Source organism: Callithrix jacchus, chromosome 9 (genome assembly GCF_049354715.1).
Source record: "Callithrix jacchus isolate 240 chromosome 9, calJac240_pri, whole genome shotgun sequence".
Taxonomy (NCBI): domain Eukaryota; kingdom Metazoa; phylum Chordata; class Mammalia; order Primates; family Cebidae; genus Callithrix; species Callithrix jacchus.
Window position 1 is genome coordinate 67,531,164 of NC_133510.1, and position 18,701 is coordinate 67,549,864.

At 46.0% G+C, this 18,701-nt stretch overlaps 1 non-coding gene across 1 annotated transcript; it reads right to left on the reverse strand.

The window, feature by feature from the left end:
- Positions 1–17,692: 17,692 nt before the first annotated feature.
- LOC118144671 (small nucleolar RNA SNORA70) lies at positions 17,693–17,827 on the reverse strand. Its single transcript, XR_004729421.1, has one exon. It is a non-coding gene; the product is annotated as a small nucleolar RNA SNORA70 (small nucleolar RNA).
- Between the last annotated feature and the right edge of the window lie 874 nt (positions 17,828–18,701).

Genomic DNA, 18,701 nt, shown 5'->3' on the forward strand with positions numbered 1-18,701 from the left:
TACAAAATAATCCAAAAGGAAGTGAGAAAGGATAAAAAGGATAATATAGGTTGAGCATTCCTAATCCAAAAATCCGCATTCCAAAAGGCTCCAAAATCTGAAATCTTCTGAGCACTGAAATGATGTTCAAAGGAAATGCTCATTGTAGCATTTCAGATTTTTGATTTTGTGGATTAGGGATGTTCAACAGGTGAGTACCATGCAAATATTTCAAAATCTTAAAAACTCTGAAATCCAAAACACTCTGGTCCCAAGACAAATGATACTGAATCTGTGGTAAAGTGGGATAAATAGGAAGAAGAAAATAAGATGGTGAAAATAAATCCAAATAGATCCGTGATTACAATAAATGTAAATGGACTAAATAATCCAATTTAAAAATAAAAATTTCCAGACTGAACCAGAGAAAAAGAAAAGGGGATTGCAGAAGGGTACACAAGGTGAAAGGAGTATTTATTCTCTTTTGTTGCTTTAATAAGAGGAGAGAAACTGCAGCTTAGACTTTAATAAAAGAACCAAGAAGAGTTCAAGTTACAGGAAGAAGAAGTAATAAGTGATGGAGCCAGAACCCAGGGTAGATGAGGAGCACAGGATCAAGATCCAAAGGTACAGTGATTAGCTTTGGCCTGGAGGAGATTACCTTGCTAGAGTTGGAGGAATTAGGTAAACCAAGAGAAAGTTTATAGGCATGAAGGGTCATCCTGATGTTTTAGGTCAGGCCCTCTGTTTTGGTACAGTATGCTCAGGGGGCATGGTGGCATATGATGGTAGATGTGCTTGAGGAAGGTAGTAAGGATTTGCAAAAAAAAACCCACTGTGGAGAATAAGAGTGGTGTCCAGGGACATAGAAAAGCAGAAAGGGATTGTTGGAGCGGCCCCAATCCTGGGGCCCAGCCAGGATTGCAGAACATAAAGTCGAGGTCATAACAAGCCTCTTTTATAATACCATTTCCTCGGGAAATGATCAGCAGTCCAGGCTGGGAGCTGAAGAGGGGCCGTTGGAGGTTGCAGGGGTGGGGGTGGGGCCATAGTAGCTGGTAAAGTGACAAATGAGCCAGGGTGGTGAGGGAAGCAGGTTAGGCAATGGAAAGAACTTGGATGAGATATGCCTGGTGGCTGAGTATAGGGGCAAATTAGAGGGATTGCTCTGGGCCCGAGAAACCCAAAGGCCAGAGTCATTGTTAGGGTCTTGTTGTGGTCATCAGCCTATAGTTTGTGCTTAGCAGTCCCACAGGATGGTGTGGAGCTGTGGTGTACCTGGAGAAAACCCTCCCAGACTTTTCTTGCTCGCTTTCTACTCCAGAGGCAATTGCACGATTTTTAGAAGCAAACCTTCTTTCTTTCTTTTAACCTTCACACTGACCTCATCCTCCTCCCAATCCCATCTATTCCCCCAGTGCCTCCTTGGAAATAGACCCTGTGCCCTCAGCCTTGATGATGAATATGTCAGTTTCTATCTATCTGGGATGCCCAGTGGGATTGCTCTCCTGGTCATTTTCCTTTTGTTGTGGACCTCACAGCTTTTGCCTATCTGGCTGGTCCCCTCCTGTGATGCCACAGTCCAGAACCTTATACAACACATCTCTGGGACTGCTGGCGCTGTAACCTCCCTGCCTCCTCATCACCCTCCTTCCAGTCCACCAGGCACACTGTGACATACTGTATTCTAAGAAAGCCTGCTTCATTTTGTCTGTCATCTGCCTTCTTCAGAATCCACAGGCTGCCTATGGCCAAGCCAAAAGCATGGCTTTCTAAATCAAGAGGGGATTTGAGAGATGACTTAGTTGGACTCCCTTGTTTCACAGATGAAGAATCTGAGGCTCAGAGAAGACTTGCCCAGAAGAGAGCCTAAACTGTTGGTGAAGCTTCCACCTGATGAGAACTTGCTATCCATCCTAACTCCCCTGCACATCACAATACATGCAGAGACTAAACATTGACTCCTAGGAACTTGACACAGATTATTTATTTAATCTTCACATGCAGTTGCATGAGAGTAATATTATTCACCCTATTGAAGGGACAAGGAACTGAGGCATAGAGGGATTAAGTAATTTTCCCAAGGTTACCTGGCTCACCCCTGTCCTGACAAGTCCTCTGTCATTCTGGCTTCCCCCACCCGCCCCCTTCTCACACACAGACACACGCACACACACACACACACACGTGCCTCATGTAGTTTTCCTCCTGTCTGGATCACCAGAGTCTGACGCTGTCACCTGCTTCACCCACTTCTCCTAGGGGAGTTCCCATGGTCTGCCCTCTGGCCATAGATGCTCACCCCAGGGTTGGGTATTAAACCAAGGGAAAGCAAGAAACAAACTGGCTGAGCCATGCAAGTCCTTTCTCACGAGCAATTGAACTAAGAGTGTGCAAAAACCAAGTAACTTAGGTGGTGGGCAGGCAGTGGAGACTAGCTGGAAGCTACCCTGAGCCAGGGTGAGCCAGGAGAGGAGAGTGGAGCAGAGGCCTGGGGAAAGGAGAAGCCAGAGACCCCGGCATTTACCCTAGCTGTACTGGGAACCTGTCCATGCACACACACCCTCCGGCCTCGCCACTCTAACCAAGTCCCCAACATATAACCAGCCCAGCTTCTTCTCAGATCCCATGAGAGCTGACTATATTTTCCACTACTAGGTTCTCTGAGATTGCCATCTACCTTCCCAGGAAATCCTCTTTTCACTTCCACTGGTTTGAGTGTGGTTGTTCTTGTAGCCTGTGAGCCCTGGCTAGAATGCCAGCTCAAGTAATTCTACCAGCTCAGGCTCTGTCTCCTCTGGGAAGCCTTCTCCCCACCTCTCTGTGTTAATCTCATCTTCCCCAGACAGATCCTAAAACCTACCACGGTGGTGGTCGCTTCCCTTTCCTTCTCAGCATTCAGCACATACTCGTAGATCGGTCACATCTTCTAACCTTGGAGTGCCTGTTTCCAATTTTGCCCCCTGAAATTGTACTGTCCTTGTGGCTACCTCTTGATAGTCTAGCAAATCCATGTATCCGTCCATTGTCTATTTATTCTTGGAGCATGTATTTAGTTTCTGTGTTAGGCACTGTGCTAGGCCCTGGGAATGGTGAGGATAAAGTTCTTAGTTCTTGGTTCCCAGTTCACAGTCCAGGAGGGAAATCCAGCTTCCCCTTGCCAAACTGGCCACACCAACATAGCGTTGTCCTTCATGATCCTAGCTCCACGTAAACACATACACTCCAGACATGACTATTAGCTCTGTCACATTGTCACATACACCCAGACACAGGCTCTATCTTGTTTTCTCCTCCCCATTCCCCTTCCTCACACCGAGTGTCACCCGTTTCCTGCCTGGCGTCTCACAGCTCTTGACTCTGGAAGATGCCCCAAAGTCCTCGCTCCACCCTCCACTCTCCCTCCTTTTTGATCCTCATTCTCTGATGTAGGAATTGACACTATAGTCTGTGTGTGTGTGTGTTTGTGTGTGTGCGTCTGTGTGTGTGTGTCTGTGTTTGTGTGTGTGTCTGTGTGTGTTTGTGTGTGTGTTTGTGTGTGTGTGTGTTTGTGTGTGTGTGTGCATGCGCGTGTGGGCCTTTATGCTATTTTAAGACCCCAGCACTTTGCAAAAACCTGATGGAGAATCCTGCCAAAGCCCAAGGATGGGGGAGGGGAGGCTGGGCAATCTGAGCCTGGGGCAGACTGGGCGTCTGGGGAGCCAGGTTAGCAGCCGCCAGCTGCAGAGCCTGGGCTCAAACCGCCGCCGTCGACTGCTGGTTTCCCGGCCCGGGCCGGCCCAGCCCAACCTGGTCCATCCACCTCTTCTTTGCCATGCCCAAGTCCTCATTCCTCTCCACGGGTTGCTTAGGAGTTTGCACACCAGGCATCATGTAAAATTGTTGTGTTTCTGGAAACACACACACACGCAGAGAAGCCTTGAAATTCTTCTTGGAACAGGTCCAGGGATTTATTTATGAAATTCCCAGGGGGTGAGAGAGACAGAAGTCTGGACTTTGCAGACTGAGTGCTGTGCCGTCATCTTATCAACATAACCACCGGCTCTAGTGTGCACTTACTAAATGCCCACCACATGCCCGACCAGGTTGGAGGGGGTTGGGGGGAGCACAGGTGCTCAGTACTGCAGGCAGCAGGGATGCCCCCTCTCCCCAGAGGAAAAGAACAGACATGGTATTGACATATTTTTGGCATGGTCCCCAACTCTGACCTTCTGCTGTCTCTCCCAGCAGCCTCCCTCTCCTCAGGGAGGACTCAGGCTCTCCTCCCTGAGTCTGCAGCCTCTCTCTTGCCCCCCTCCACTTTGGAGTCCATGCTGTCCTGTGGATAGACGTGTGGAGAGGGGCTTCAAGGGTGACATCTACAGCAGGGAGAAACTGTAGGGTGCTCAATATGCTGCTCCAATGCTTTGTAGTATGGCATGGAGAAGAAATGGGGTTTATGTGCGGCGTGGCAGGGTCTGTGGAGGCTGGAGAAAGCTGGGGTGTCCAAGCCTCTTAGGGTAGTTTCCATGTCTTCCCCAAGGACTTTAGGTGGATGCTTCACTGATGGTCCCCCGTCTGGTCAGACTGATGAAGTTGGGGATAAAACCTTCGCTCTGCTTCCAGGAACCAAATGTGTAGAGCTTTCTGCAGCAAGACAGGTCTACAGGTCTCTGCCCCTTATCTAGTCCACCATCTCCAAGGGAACCTGCAGGACTTGAGGCTTCTGTTGCCTCCCTTTAATTCAGTAGGGGGTGGGAAGGGGTAGGTCTGAATGTGTGTCTTTAGTTTCCCATATATACCCTGCCTTTGAGGAGAAGCCATATGATCAATATCTGCAGAATGACTGATCTTATGCAAATGTGATTTTAGAGGTAAGCTCCCAGTGGAAAATATGGACTAGTCTATCAGAAATGAGATAGAAAGACATAGACAGAGGGCCACTGCAGCTCCCACAGGAAATTGGGGACTTTTAAAAATCAAAGGTGGCCGGGCATGGTTGCTCACCCCTGTAATCCCAACACTTTGGGAGGCTGAGGCAGGCAGATCACTTGAAGTCAGGAGTTCGACACCAGCCTGGCCAAGGTGGTGAAACCTTGTCTGTACTAAAAATACAAAAATTAGCTGGGCATGGTGGTGGGCACCTGTAATCCCAGCTACTCAGGAGTCTGAGGCAGGAGAATTGCTTGAACCTTGGGAAGCAGAGGTTGCAGTGAGCCGAGGTTATGCCACCACACTCCAGCAAGACTCCTTCTCAAAAAAAAAAAAAAAAAAAAAATCCAAGTCCACCGTCTAGAAAATAATTAAGTCAGGGGAAAGGTAATGAAATATACTAAGTAAAAAATGACTGCTGGAGCCTGAGCATCATAGTGAGACTCTGACTCTACCAAAAAACATTTAATAATTAACTGGGCACGGTGCTGTACTCCTGTAGCCCCAGCTACTTGGGAGGCTGAGGCAGGAGGATCACTCGAGCCCAGGAATTTGATACTGCAGTGAGCTGTGATCATGCCACTGCACTCCACCTTGGGTGACCGAGTGGGATTCTCCCCCTCAAAAAAGAAAGAAAAAACAAACAAACACTGGAAGAACAATAGGAAGAGTCCTTTAGGGATAACAGAACCTTCCCTACTCGAAGCATCCTAGGCTCCAGGCTCTGAAGTTTAGGTTCCCATTTGGTTTAGAAATAAAAAACCCAGCACGTCCCAGGGGTCTCACAGACCTCAGGAATTTTCTCCCTTCCTTGGGAAGCCCCAGCCTGGTTACACAGAATGAGTTGGGGTGGGGAGATACGCCTTCCATGACTTCCAGCAGCCTCTCCCAGGTGAGGCAATCAGGTGTGGGCAGGCTAACCAGCCTGAGAAGCCTGTTGTGAGTAGGCAGGCCCATTCCTGGCTGGGAGGAGGGCAGCGTCTGCCTGCCAGGGCCTGTGTTCACGCCATGCATGCGTGCATGTGTTCATGTGTATGTGTTGGGAGAGGGTTGGCATGGCTCTGAACACACAGAAATGGGCCCCACTCACATCTCCAGAGCTAGCCTGTGCTACATGACCCTTCTCCTGGGCTTGTGGGCAAAGGTACCCACTGGAGGATAGGAAGGCTCAGATATATTTCCTGGCACCTTAGTAACAACTGTGGGCTTTGGGTTCAGACACATGTGAGTTCAAATCCCAGCTCTATTACTTGCTAGCTGTGTGATTTGAGGCACATTGCTTAACCTGTCTGACCTTTGAGTTCCTCATCTGTAACATGGGAATAATAATCTTTAATCTTGGAAAAATGCTGTGAGAATAGAATGAAACTGTCATTTGTCAATTGCTAAAGGCTGTAGAGATGAGAGTTATGACTTCCAAGGGGTGCATAATGCAGGCACTGACGTCAGACTGCCAGGTGTGAACCTCACCTGTCACCTCACCTGTGAAACAGGGATAACAATGGTACCTACCTCATTGTCATGAGGATCAAATAACCCAATACATAGACAGCACATTTAATAGTATCTGGCTATTGTAAGTGCTGGAAATGTGTCAGCACCTAGCACAGAGCTGGTGCTCACTCTCTGTGGTCCGTGTCCCAGGTCCCAGCCCCACTGCAGAGCTCCTGTCCCAGCTTGCCCGGCCTGTGGCTTCTGGCCAGTTTTTTTTTTACAGTAAAATCTGTTTTTTCCTCAAGCTGGTCCTTCCCAGGCATGCTGTTGTCATGGGAACCTACAGAGGCCGCCTGGGTTTGGGGGAGAAAGGGGTTGTGGATTAAAGCCAAAGAATCCTGCCACTGCTATTGCAGCCCCTGCAACAGTGAGGTAGCTACCATTCTAGCCCCCCAGAATGCAGCCAGATGGCGGGGGCGGGGCAGAAGGGGAGTTTATCTGGAGGCTCACTCCTGCCCTGGCCTCATCTGCTGTTGAATGGGCCCCTAATCACTTAGCAGCAGCTGAGTGGGTAAGACCCTGTGATTCAATACTCTCCGCCACCATTCCTCTAGCACCTTCTCAAAAATGGAGCCCATTACTGAGCACCATTGTTTCCTTGTAGGGCTAAACAGCATCATGGCTAAGAATAGGGCTTTAGAATTGCTTTCCTGCTCCTCTTCACCTTCAAGACAAATGCACATCTCCAGAGTAGAGATAATATGCTTCATTTAACAGATGGGAAAACTGAGGCCTCAGGCACCCAAGTAACTACCTGAGTCATTCAGCTGGTGAAAGTGTGGAACTGAGACCTGGAACCCAGGTCTTTGGATCTTTGCCATTACCCTCAAATGCCCGGGATTGTAGAGAAGCTTGCCCTGAAGTGGTGTGGGGGAGGGTGGGAAGGGGACCAAGTTGGGCCCCATAACCTGGTGCATTCCTTCTGTCCCTCCTTTGGGAGTTGATTCTGAGAGGACAAGAAGCCACTCTCTTCTCCTCTCCCACTAAAATTCCACTCCTGGAAATTAAGGCAGACTGTTTATTTCTTTAAAGAGCTGAACATTAATACAGCAAGAGCCTTGAAGAATTCCATAAACTTGGACCTTGTAATTCCACTCCTAGAAATTATCCCAAGTTCAAAACCAGCCTAGCCAATAGGGTGAAACGCTGTCTCTACTAAAAATACAAAAATCAGCTGGGCATGGGGGCGGGCACCTGTAGTCCCAGCTACTTGGGAGGCTGAGGCAGAAGAATCGCTTGAACCCAGGAGGCAGAGATTGCAGTGAGCTGAGATTGCACCACTGCACTCCAGCCTGGGCAACAGAGGGAGAGGCCATCTCAAAAAAAAAAAAAAAGAAAGAAAGAAAATATCTGCTTCAATTTGATGGGGTGAAATTATGTGTAATTTTCTCCTCTTTTCAGAGTTACCAAAATATTATACTTTTCAAGTAAGAAAAAAGAAACTCAAAAACTCACAGGATGATATAGAGTTAAGCACTGGGCCCTATTTCTGAAACTATTATAAAGAAGTGGAGTGGAGAGTTCCAGCATCCCTCCCTCAGTCCTTGCCTCATTCATCCATTGAGTACATATTAAGAATAATATTTTTATTTATTGAATATCTACTATATGTGTACATATCTCATTTCTAATTTTCACAATATTGTTTCATGAAATAGGTAAATTACTTAGGACTTCATTGGTTTTGTGTGATAAAAACTCATGCTAGCTATTTAAGGGGGATTTTTTTTTTTTTTTTTTTTTTTTTGATACAGGATGTCTGTCACCCATGCTGAATGCAGAGTGCAGTGGTTTGATCTTGGCTCACTGCAACCTCCGACTGCTGGGCTCCCACCTCAGTCCCAGACTATCTGAGACTACAGGCATGCGCCACCACACCCACCCAGCTAATTATTTTTTTGTATTTTTTGCAGAGACAGGGTTTCCCATGTTGCCCAGGCTGGTCTTGAACCCCTGGGCTCAAGCAATTGGTCAGCCTCTGAACTCCCAAAGTGCTGGGTTTACAGGAGTGAGCCACTGCCTCTGGCCTTAAGGAGATTTGTTGTTGTTGTTGTTTAGGCGTACTGGTTTCTCACAGGCTCAGTGCAGCTGGCCTCAATCAGTCACTGAAACCAGGACATTAAATGTGTAAGACCCTTTCTCTGCTTCCACCCTCTCCTCCTCTCTGGTCCTTTGCTTCCTCTGTACATTAGCTTCCATCTACTCATGCAAACCAGTTTTTTCTGCTTACCAGCCATAAGGGAACATAGGGCTACTGATATACAGCCATTGGGTCTATAGTCAAGTCTATTCATATGGGAAAGGAATCCAGCATGACTCTCTCTGGAATCCAGTTCCTAAGTGGGGACATAGCAGCTGATGGTGCCAACCTCTGGCCCAATCATCTGTGGAGAGCGGGCTGCGTCCTGTTGGGCTAACATGGCGGCCAGAAACCACCATGGTCTCTGTGCGCATAGGGAAGAAGGGTCAGTTCCCAGAAAAGGCAGGTGAGAGTGGGTGGGTGGAGATGGGTCAGGTGATTGAAAAGGGAAATCAATATATGGAGACATGATAAGTTATCATGATGCTTGTCTCTGAGGATGAGGACTCTGAGGCTCAGAGAGATTGGTTGACATCCTTAAGTTTTTATAGCTTGAAAAGAACAGAGCTAGAATTCAAACCCATGCCTGCATCTCTCCAAAGTCCACTCCATCACACCACCCACACATGTGCTGATAAATGCAAGTTGGCCAGGCTAAGAGTGTCCAAGAGTAGATAGTATGTGTAGAGGCCTGGAGGCAAAAAGGAACTGTGGGTCTAAGGAGCTGAAAAGAACACGAAGAGAGAGGAGGACTGTGGAGGGAGATATGGCCAGAGCTGTAGGCCAGGTCAGATTAAGCAATAAGGGCTTATTAATAAGGAATTTGGACTTTAACCTGAAGGCAGTGACACTCAGCAGAGAGCATTATGGAATAACAATTTGTGTTTTATGTTATTTATTTATTTTGGAGACAGAGTCTTGCTCTGTCATCCAGGCTGGATTGCAGTGGCATGATCTTGGCTCACTGCAACCTCTTCCTCCCCAGTTCAAGCAATTCTCATGCCTCAGTCTCCCCAGTAGCTAGGACTACAGGTATGCGCCACCATACCCATCTAATTTTTTGTATTTTAGTGGAGATGGGGTCTCATCATGTTGCTCAAGTTGATCTCAAACTCCTGAGCTCAGGCAATCCACCTGCCTCAGCCTCCTAAAATGTTGGAATTACAGGCGCAAGCCACTGTGCCAGGCCAACAATGTGTATTTTGGAGGAAATTCTCCAGCTACAGTGTGAAAGACAGACTAGAGGGGTCAGGATGGATTTGGGAAACCAGGAGGAGGTCCCACAACCCTAGATGAGAATGATGGTAGCTAGGACCAGGGTAGGGATGAAGACAGGTTGAAGACAAGAGTTGAGATATAATAGAAGGTAGGATGGACAAGACCTAGTGTTCATTGATTGATTGGGGTTGGGGCCTTTGGTGATAAGGGAGAAGGAAGTCCTAACAAATCTCATGTGCTTGTTGGCTAGTAATACCATTCTTGGAATATTGAGGACAGAGCAGGTTTGGGGAGTTCTGTTTGGGACTTGATGAGTTTAGAGGCCTGGGAGCCATCCAAGGAGCCATCCAGAAGGAGCTGGGCCTGAGGTCTGGAGCTCATGAGGGAAGCATGGGCTGGAAACACTGATCTCAAAGTAATCAATGAGGACTAAAGGCAAGGCATGAAGTGCTCACCCAGGAGATCTGTGGAGAGGGAGCAGGGGACCTGGGTGCTAGGAACACCGGCATTTAAAGGAGAATCACAGAGAAACCTACAAAGAAATCTGAAGAACCCTGCAGAGAGGTAGGAGGGAGATGAGCTCAGTGGGGTAGGAAAGCCAAGAGGCAGAGTGGTCAGTGGAATAAATAAGGACTGGGAGGGTCCACTTATTTAGCAACAAGACCAGTGGTGACCTCCAAATGATCAGTTTCCATGGCAAAGTCACAGGGTGTGGGCTGAGGAGTGAGTGGGAGGTGAGAAGCCTGGCTTTTCCAATAAATGTGAGCAAGAAGGGGAGGAGGAGGGAGACCAGAGTGGCTGGAGGCGTGTGGGCTTGAGGGTTTCTGTTGGCAGCCAGTTGATGCCTTGTGGGAAGGACCTCATGGAGGAGAGTAAGTTGAGAATTCATTCAGAAGAGTGAAAGGTCATTAAGATTGAGGAACCCGAGGCCAGGTGTGGTGGCTCACACCTGTAGTTCCATCACTTTGGGAGGCAGAGGTGGGCAGATCACCTGAGGTTGGGAATTTGAGATCAGCCTGACCAACATGGAGAAACCCTGTCTCTACTAAAAGTACAAAATTAGCCGGGCGTGGTGGCACATGCCTGTAATCCCAGCTACTCAGGAGGCTGAGGCAGGAGAATCGCTTGAACCCAAGAGGCGGAGGTTGTGGTAAGCCAAGATCATGCCTTTGCACTCCAGCCCGGGCAGCAGGAGCAAAACAACATCTCAAAAAAAATGAGTGAGGAACCAGAAAGGGGGGCCCGAAAGGTAGGAGGAGGAAGCGATGGAGACGCAGGTGAGTTCATAGGTTTGGTTGATGTCTGCCATTGAGGGCATCTTAGGGCTTCCATTTTCTTTTTCTTTTTCTTTTTCTTTTTTGAGACAGGGTCTCACTTTGTCACCCAGGCTGGAGTACAGTGGTGTGATCTCAGCTCACTGCAGCCTCCACCTCCTAAATTCAAGTGATTCTCACGTCTCAGTCTTCCGAGTACCTGGGATTACAGGCGCCTGCCACCGTGCCTGGCTAATTTTTGTATTTTCAGTAGAGACAGAGTTTCACCATGTTGGCCAGGCTGTTCTCAAACTCGTGACCTCAGGTGATCCACCTGCCTCAACTTCCCAAAGTGCTGGGATTACAGGTATGAGCCACCGTGCCCGGCCTAGGGCTTCCATTTTCTTTACAAAGAAACAAAGTCAGTGTGGGGAATTTCAGTTGTTGGAGAAGTATAAAATGTTTGAAAGAGACTTATTAGAGGATCTGAGAGCCACAAAGAGGGTTGTGACTCTCAGATCCTCCAATAAGTCTTTTATTAGAGGAGTGATTGTGATAAATCTGTTTTTGTGGTTTTACCTCAATACTATGGGATTGGATTTTCAAATTCATACCTGAAATACAATAAAAGTACAACTCTGGAAGAATTGTGGAAAGACCAGTTTGAATAATGAATATTGATCAAAAAAATAAAAGAAGAAAAAAGAGAAGTAGTTTTATTCATCTCAGGTACATACAGTAACACAAAATATTACCTAGTGGTTGGGAGAGAATCATTTGTAATTAGCATAGAAATTGTTTGCAATGTAAATGAGTGTTTCTGAAGTACTTGACTATGCTTAAAAACAGTACTTTCATATTTTAAGAATTCCCCTTGTGGGGTGAAACCACTTTATATCTATTTTAAGACCTTGTTAAGTCTGCTTAAATGTAGTTAATTTTTTTTTTTCTGGAAAAGATACCGGCTACATCAGAAAACAGTTTCTGGCAAAGGTAAGATTGTGCAACTGCACACTGCACAAGCGCTTTCCAAAGGCCATTTCCACCAGAGAGCAAATCTGATTGCTGGAGATTGTTACTAAGGGAACAGCGGGCATGAATATAAATTTCATTTCTCTAAAGACCTAACTAAAGTATTGATCCAAAGGGAGCAGCCAGTGAATACAGGATGAAGAGCCTTTTTCTAATTGAAATAAATAAATATAAACATAGAAATATACATATATATAATCCCAGGTTTTCACCTTTTCACCTTGCCTTTCAAATCCCTATTTAGCTGCGGCCCAGATGAGGAGGCCAGGGAGATAAGACAGCCAGGACCTGGGGAGCAAAGCAGGAGGTGTTGACACTAAGCCGGCCTGCCGCTCTGCAGAACTGAAGCTGCGAACACTACCGGCAAGGATAGTGTATTATTGTTAGCATTATTTTTATTGTTGAACAACAATTCTGGCCAGGCCTGTTGCCCAACAGGATCACAGTCCTCACACCCGCCTCTTTACATATCATCCCCATTTTGAATAGGAGGAAACTGAGTCCCCGGAGGTTCTGTTCTGTTTCATGCCCAGGATCTCAGGCTCTGCAGTTGTTCATTTTTTTTTTTTCCTTCTCCCTCTGTGGTCCTCGGGTTAATCATGGGGTAACATGTTATCATCCTCATCCTGTGCAAGGTAGCAAGGTCTCTCTTAGATTTTATTTTCCAGCTCCTTCTCCAATCCCTCTTTCAATCGCCATCTCTCTTGCTCCCCTCACCCCAGGCACTCTAGTGAGCTTGCTCCATGTCCTAAAATGTATGCATATCCTTGCTAAGGATATAATGTTGTTTTGAATATGTATGCATTCTAAACTTATGTAAAAGGCATTGTGTTATAACCCTCATTCTCTTTACTTGCCAATCAGTTCTGTATTTTTAAGGTCCACTATGTTGCTGCATATGTATCTGGTCAATTGCTTCCACGGATGACATCGTATTCTGAAAGACTCATCCACAACATTTTGCTTATCTATTCCCTTGGGGATGGACACCAAGGTTGGTTCCAGTTCCCTGCTACCACAAGCAACAGAGTGTTAAACTTCCTCATGTGCCTTCCTTTGTGGACTTGTATGAGAATTTCTAGGAGATATATGGCTGACCCTTGAACAAGGTGAGGTTTGGGGTGCTGACTTCCCACATGATCAAAAATCTGTGTATGACTTTTGACTCCCCCACAATTTACCTAATAATAGTCATTGTTGACTGGACATCTTACTGATAGCAAACAGTCAATTAACAAATATGTATGTTATATACACTATGCATCATATTCTTAAAGTAAGCTAGAGAAAAGAAAATGTTAAGAAAATCATAAAGAAGAGAAAATATATTTACTATCCATTATGTGGAAGTGGATTATCACAAAGTCTTCATCCTTGTCTTTGATGTTGAGTAGGCTGAGAAGAAGGAGGATGAGAAGGGGTTGGTCTTGCTGTCTCAACAGTGGCAGAAGAGGAAGGAAATCTGCATGTAAGTGGATCCACGTAGTTCAAATTTGTGTTGTTCAAAGGTATACACTCAACTGTACACCCGGCAATGGTATCATGAAGCCAAATGGCATAGGAATACCCACTTTCACTAATGCTAAAAAGTCTATGCCACTTTATGCTTCCACAGGAACTATACAAGAGTTCTTATTCCCCCACACCCTTGTCAACTCTTAGCATTATCCACTTTTCTAATTTTGCCATTTTGATGGATGTTAGTTGGTATATCATTTATTTGTACATATCTCTGATTACTAGGGAGTTTGAGCATTCCATTCTATACTTCTTAGCCATTTGGGATCCCTCTTTTGTAAGTTAACTCTGCATGTCTTTTGCCTGTTTTTCTCTTGGGTCTTACTGATTTGCAGGAGTTTTTTCATATATTGTAGATATTAATGTCTCAATAGTTTTAAGGATTGTAAATATCTCCTTCCACTCTACCATCTATGAGTTTTATTAATTTTTCAATGTTAAATATAGCTATAAGGTATAATTGAAGAGTGAACTGATATATTTATATTTTGTTTTACAGTTTGTGCTTCAGGGGTCTTCTTTTTTTGAGATGGAGTTGCGCTCTTATTGCCCAGGCTGGAGTGCTGTGGCGCAATCTCAGCTCACTGCAACCTCTGCCTCCCAGGTTCAAGTGATTCTCCTGCCTCAGCCTCCTGAATAGCTGGGACTACAGGCGCGTGCGACTGCGCCTAGCTAATTTTTTGTATTTTTAGTAGAGACAGGGTCTTACTGTGTTAGCCAGGATGGTCTTGATCTCCTGACCTCATGATCTACCCATCTCGGCTTCCCAAAGTGGTGGGATTACAGGTGTGAGCCACTGCGGCCAGCCAAGGCTCTTTAAGTCTTTCCCCAACCCTGGGTCACAAGGATGTTCTCTTACATTTTCTTTTATTAGCCTTATTGTGTAGCCTTCTACATTTTAGTCCTTAATCCATGTGGCGTCCATCTTTGTATATGAAGGGAGAGGCCCAACTGCATTTTCTATTTGAACAGTGATCCAGTATTTCCAATGCTATCTAAACAATCTAGCCATTCTTCACTCATATGTTAACAGCTTTATTGAGATATAATTCACATACCATACAATTCATCCATTTAAAGCACATAGTTCAATGACTTTCAGTGTAGTCACAGAACTGTAAAACCATTATCACAGTCCATTTTAGAACATTTTCATCACCCCCTCAAAAAGCCCTGTATTTTTTAGCTATCATCTTCACCTTTTTTTTTTTTTTTTTTGAGACAGGAGGTCTCACTCCATCACCCAGACTGAAGTGCAGTGGTATGATCTTGGCTCACTGCAGCCTCTGCTTCCCAGGTTCAAGCAATTCTTGTGCCTCATCCTCCTGAGTAGCTAGGATTACAGGCATGTGCCATGATATCTGGCTAATTTTTGTATTTTTAGTAGAGGGTTTCACCCTGTTGGCCAGGCTGGTCTTGAACTCCTGATCTCAGGTGATCCACCCTCTTTGGCCTGCCAAAGTGCTAAGATTACAGGCATGAGCCACTGTGCCCAGAGTATTCCTGGGTTCTTTATCATGTCATATTTGTCTATTTGTCTACTTGTCTGGTACTATTCTATTTTTCTGTGGCTTGTCTTATTTTATTCTGGGGCACTTCGTCCCCTTTGCACTTCTTCACAACTGACTTGGCCAAATTCACATATCATTTGACCCAGGAATTCCACATTTTAGAATGTATTTAGGGTATATCACAGAAATATTTGAAATAAGCAAAGTGATGTACACACAAATTTATTCACTACAGCCTTGGTTATAATGACCCCAAACTGGAAAAAAAAACAAAACTTCCAAAAATCGGGAACTGGTACATTCAAAGAGTGGAGCACTGCACTCTTTTAATTATCTGTAGACTGATCCTTGCTTCGTTGCCCAGGTTGGTCTCAAACTCCTGGGGTCAAGTGATCTGCCCACCTTGGCCTCCCAAAGGGCTGGGATTACAGGCATGAGCCACCACACTCAGTGTGATTTATTTATTTTATTTTATTTTTTGAGAAAGAGTCTTGCTCTTGTCACCCAGGCTGGAGTGCAATGACACAATCTCCACTCGCTGCAGCCTCTGCCTCCCAGGTTCAAGTGATTCTTTTGCCTCAGCCTCCTGAGTAGCTGGGATTATAGGCACGCACCACCGCACCCGGCTAATTTTTGTATTTCTATTAGAGACGGGGTTTTGCCATGTTGGCCAGGCTGGTCCTGAACTCCTGACTTCATGATCTGCCCACCTCTTAAAGTGCTGGGATTACAGGCATGAGCCACTGCGCCCGGCCTATTTCTTTATTTTTTTTTCGTTCCCACACTACTTCAATGTAGATGCATTGGCTTTTGACTCATGTGAATGTATAACATATTCAGAAAATAACCTAAAGAAATTGGCTTAGCTATTCATGAACTTAACCTCTTCCATGTAAATTAAGAATAAATGTGTTGAATTACTAAAACAACAGGTAGGCTAGGTGTGGTAGCTTATGCTACTTGGAGGCCCAGGTGGGAGGATGACTTGAGGCTGGGAGTTCGAGGCCAGTCTGAGTAACATCTAAGTAAAATCTCTTTCTCTTTTATTTTATTTTATTCTTATTTATTTATTTATTTATTTTGAGGTGGAGTTTCGCTCTTGTTACCCAGGCTGGAGTGCAATGGTGCGATCTCAGCTCACCGCAACCTCCGCCTCCTGGGTTCAGGCAATTCTCCCTCCTCAGCCTCCTGAGTAGCTGGGATTACAGGCACACACCACCATGCCCAGCTAATTTTTTGTATTTTTAATAGAGACAGGGTTTCACCATGTTGACCAGGATGGTCTTGATCTATTGACCTCGTGATCAACCCGCCTCGGTCTCCCAAAGTATTTCATTTTATTTTTAAAGACAGGGTTTCACCATGTTGGTCAGGCTGGTCTTGAACTCCCGACCTCAGGTGATCCACCCATCTTGGCCTCCCAGAGTGCTGGGATTACAGGCATGAGCCACCGTGCCAGGCAAAATCTCTTTCTCTAAAAAAAAGTAAAAGTAAAAAAATTTAGCCAGGATAGTGACATGCACCTGTAGTCTCAGCTACCCAGGAAGCTGTCTCAGGATTGCTTGAGCCTAGGAGTCAGTAACCAAACTGGGTGATACAGCGAGACCCCACCTCAAAATAAATAAATAAATAAACTCCAACAAAACAGCTGGAATTTTGGTTTTGTTTTTTGAGACAGAGTCTTACTCTGTCAGTTCACTGCAACCTCCACCTCCCAGGTTCAAGTGATTCTCTTGCCCCAGCCTCCCGAGTAGCTGGGATTACAAGTGTCTGCCACCATGCCTGGCTAATTTTTTGTATCTTTAGTAGAGAAGAGGTTTCACCATGCTGGCCAGGCTGGTCTCAAACTCCTGGCCTCAAATGATCTGCCTCCACCTCAGCCTCCCAAAGTTCTGAGATTATAGGAGAGAGCCACTGCACCCGGCTACAACAGCTGGAATTTTGACTTGGGTAAAACCCTTTGCTCTTGGCTCCCCTGCTCCTTCCATCAAGTTTCAAAAATCCAATGAGAGATGTGAGGGCCTGAAGCCAGAATAAGGGCCTGGCTGGGTGGCAGCCAGGACTGGACAACAGTTAATTCAGAAGAAAGTCTCCAAGTTGTATATTCTGGCTGTTGGTTTTCTTTCTCTCTTTCTTTCTTTCTTTCTTTCTTTCTTTCTTTCTTTCTTTCTTTCTTTCTTTCTTTCTTTCTTTCTTCTTTCTTTCTTTCTTTCTCTTTTTTTCTTTTTCTTTCTTTCTTCTTTCTTTCTCTCCCTCTCTTTCTTCTTTTTCTTTTGGGCAGGAAGTAGAATTTATTGGTGAATATGAAGAGGGGGCAGCATGGTGGAAGCCCTCATGAACACAGGCCCAGCCACTTGTCCAGAGGGCCACAATTGGGGATGTACTTAACCCCACGGCCATCTGGGATGAGCCGCTTCTCAGCCACCATGTCTTCAAATTCACCGGCATTGAACTTGGTGAAGCCCCACTTCTTTGAGATACGGATCTTCTGGCGACCAGGGAACTTGAACTTTGCCCTGTGCAGGGCCTCAATCACATGCTCTTTGTTCTGCAGCTTGGTGGGGATGGACATGATCACTTGGCCAATGTGAATCCCGGCCACAGTGCCCTGGGGCTTTCCAAAGGAACCTCACATGCCTGTATGGAGCCTACATAGGGGTAGTGCAAGGTCAGAGACAGGAACATACATCTGAAAGGCCTATCTCCAAGGTCTCTTAGAGCAACCCATACAAGAAACAGGCTGCATTACACTACCAAGGAGGCTGCTGTTTGCAGCCATTTCACACTGGGCCCCCCTGAGGAAAGGAACCCGGTGGCTTAATTGGCCGTAGAGGTTTTCTTTTAAACGCTGGCCATTTGGAACCATCTATTCCACTTTTCTATTTGCCTTACTGTTTTTCTTTTGTTTGTTTGTTTGTTTGTTTTGAGACAGAGTTTCGCTCTTGTTACCCAGGCTGGAGTGCAATGGCGCGATCTCGGCTCACCGCAACCTCCGCCTCCCGGGTTCAGGCAATTCTCCTGCCTCAGCCTCCTGAGTAGCTGGGATTACAGACATGCGCCACCATGCCCAGCTAATTTTTGTATTTTTAGTAGAGACGGGGTTTCACCATGTTGACCAGGATGGTCTCGATCTCTTGACCTCGTGATCCACCTGCCTCGGCCTCCCAAAGTTCTGGGATTACAGGCTTGAGCCACCATGCCCGGCCTGCCTTACTGTTTTATTAAGGAATTATATCTCTGGAGAAGAATGGGACAGAATCATTGAATATAAATTTTTTTTTTGAGACGGAGTTTCACTCTTGTTGCCCAGGCTGGAGTGCAATGACACTATCTCAGCTGACACCACAACCTCCTCCTCCCAAGTTCAAGTGATTCTTCTGCCTCAGCCTCCCAAATAGCTGGGATTACAGGTATGCGTCACCACGCCCGGCTAATTTTGTGTTTTTAGTAGAGACTGGGTTTCTCTGTGTTGGTCAGGCAGGTCTTGAACTCCTGACCTCAGGTGATCCGCCCACCTCAGCCTCCCAAAGTGCTGGGATTACAGCGGTGAGCCACCATGCCTGGACAAATATAAAATCTTTAAAACATCTGTCCATGAGCAATGACTACCTAAAGCACCCGTGACAGGCAAAGCCTCATGACCCACCTGGTGGCGGGTTCTCTCACTGCAGGCACACTTTAGGACAACTGCCTTTGTCATGCTGA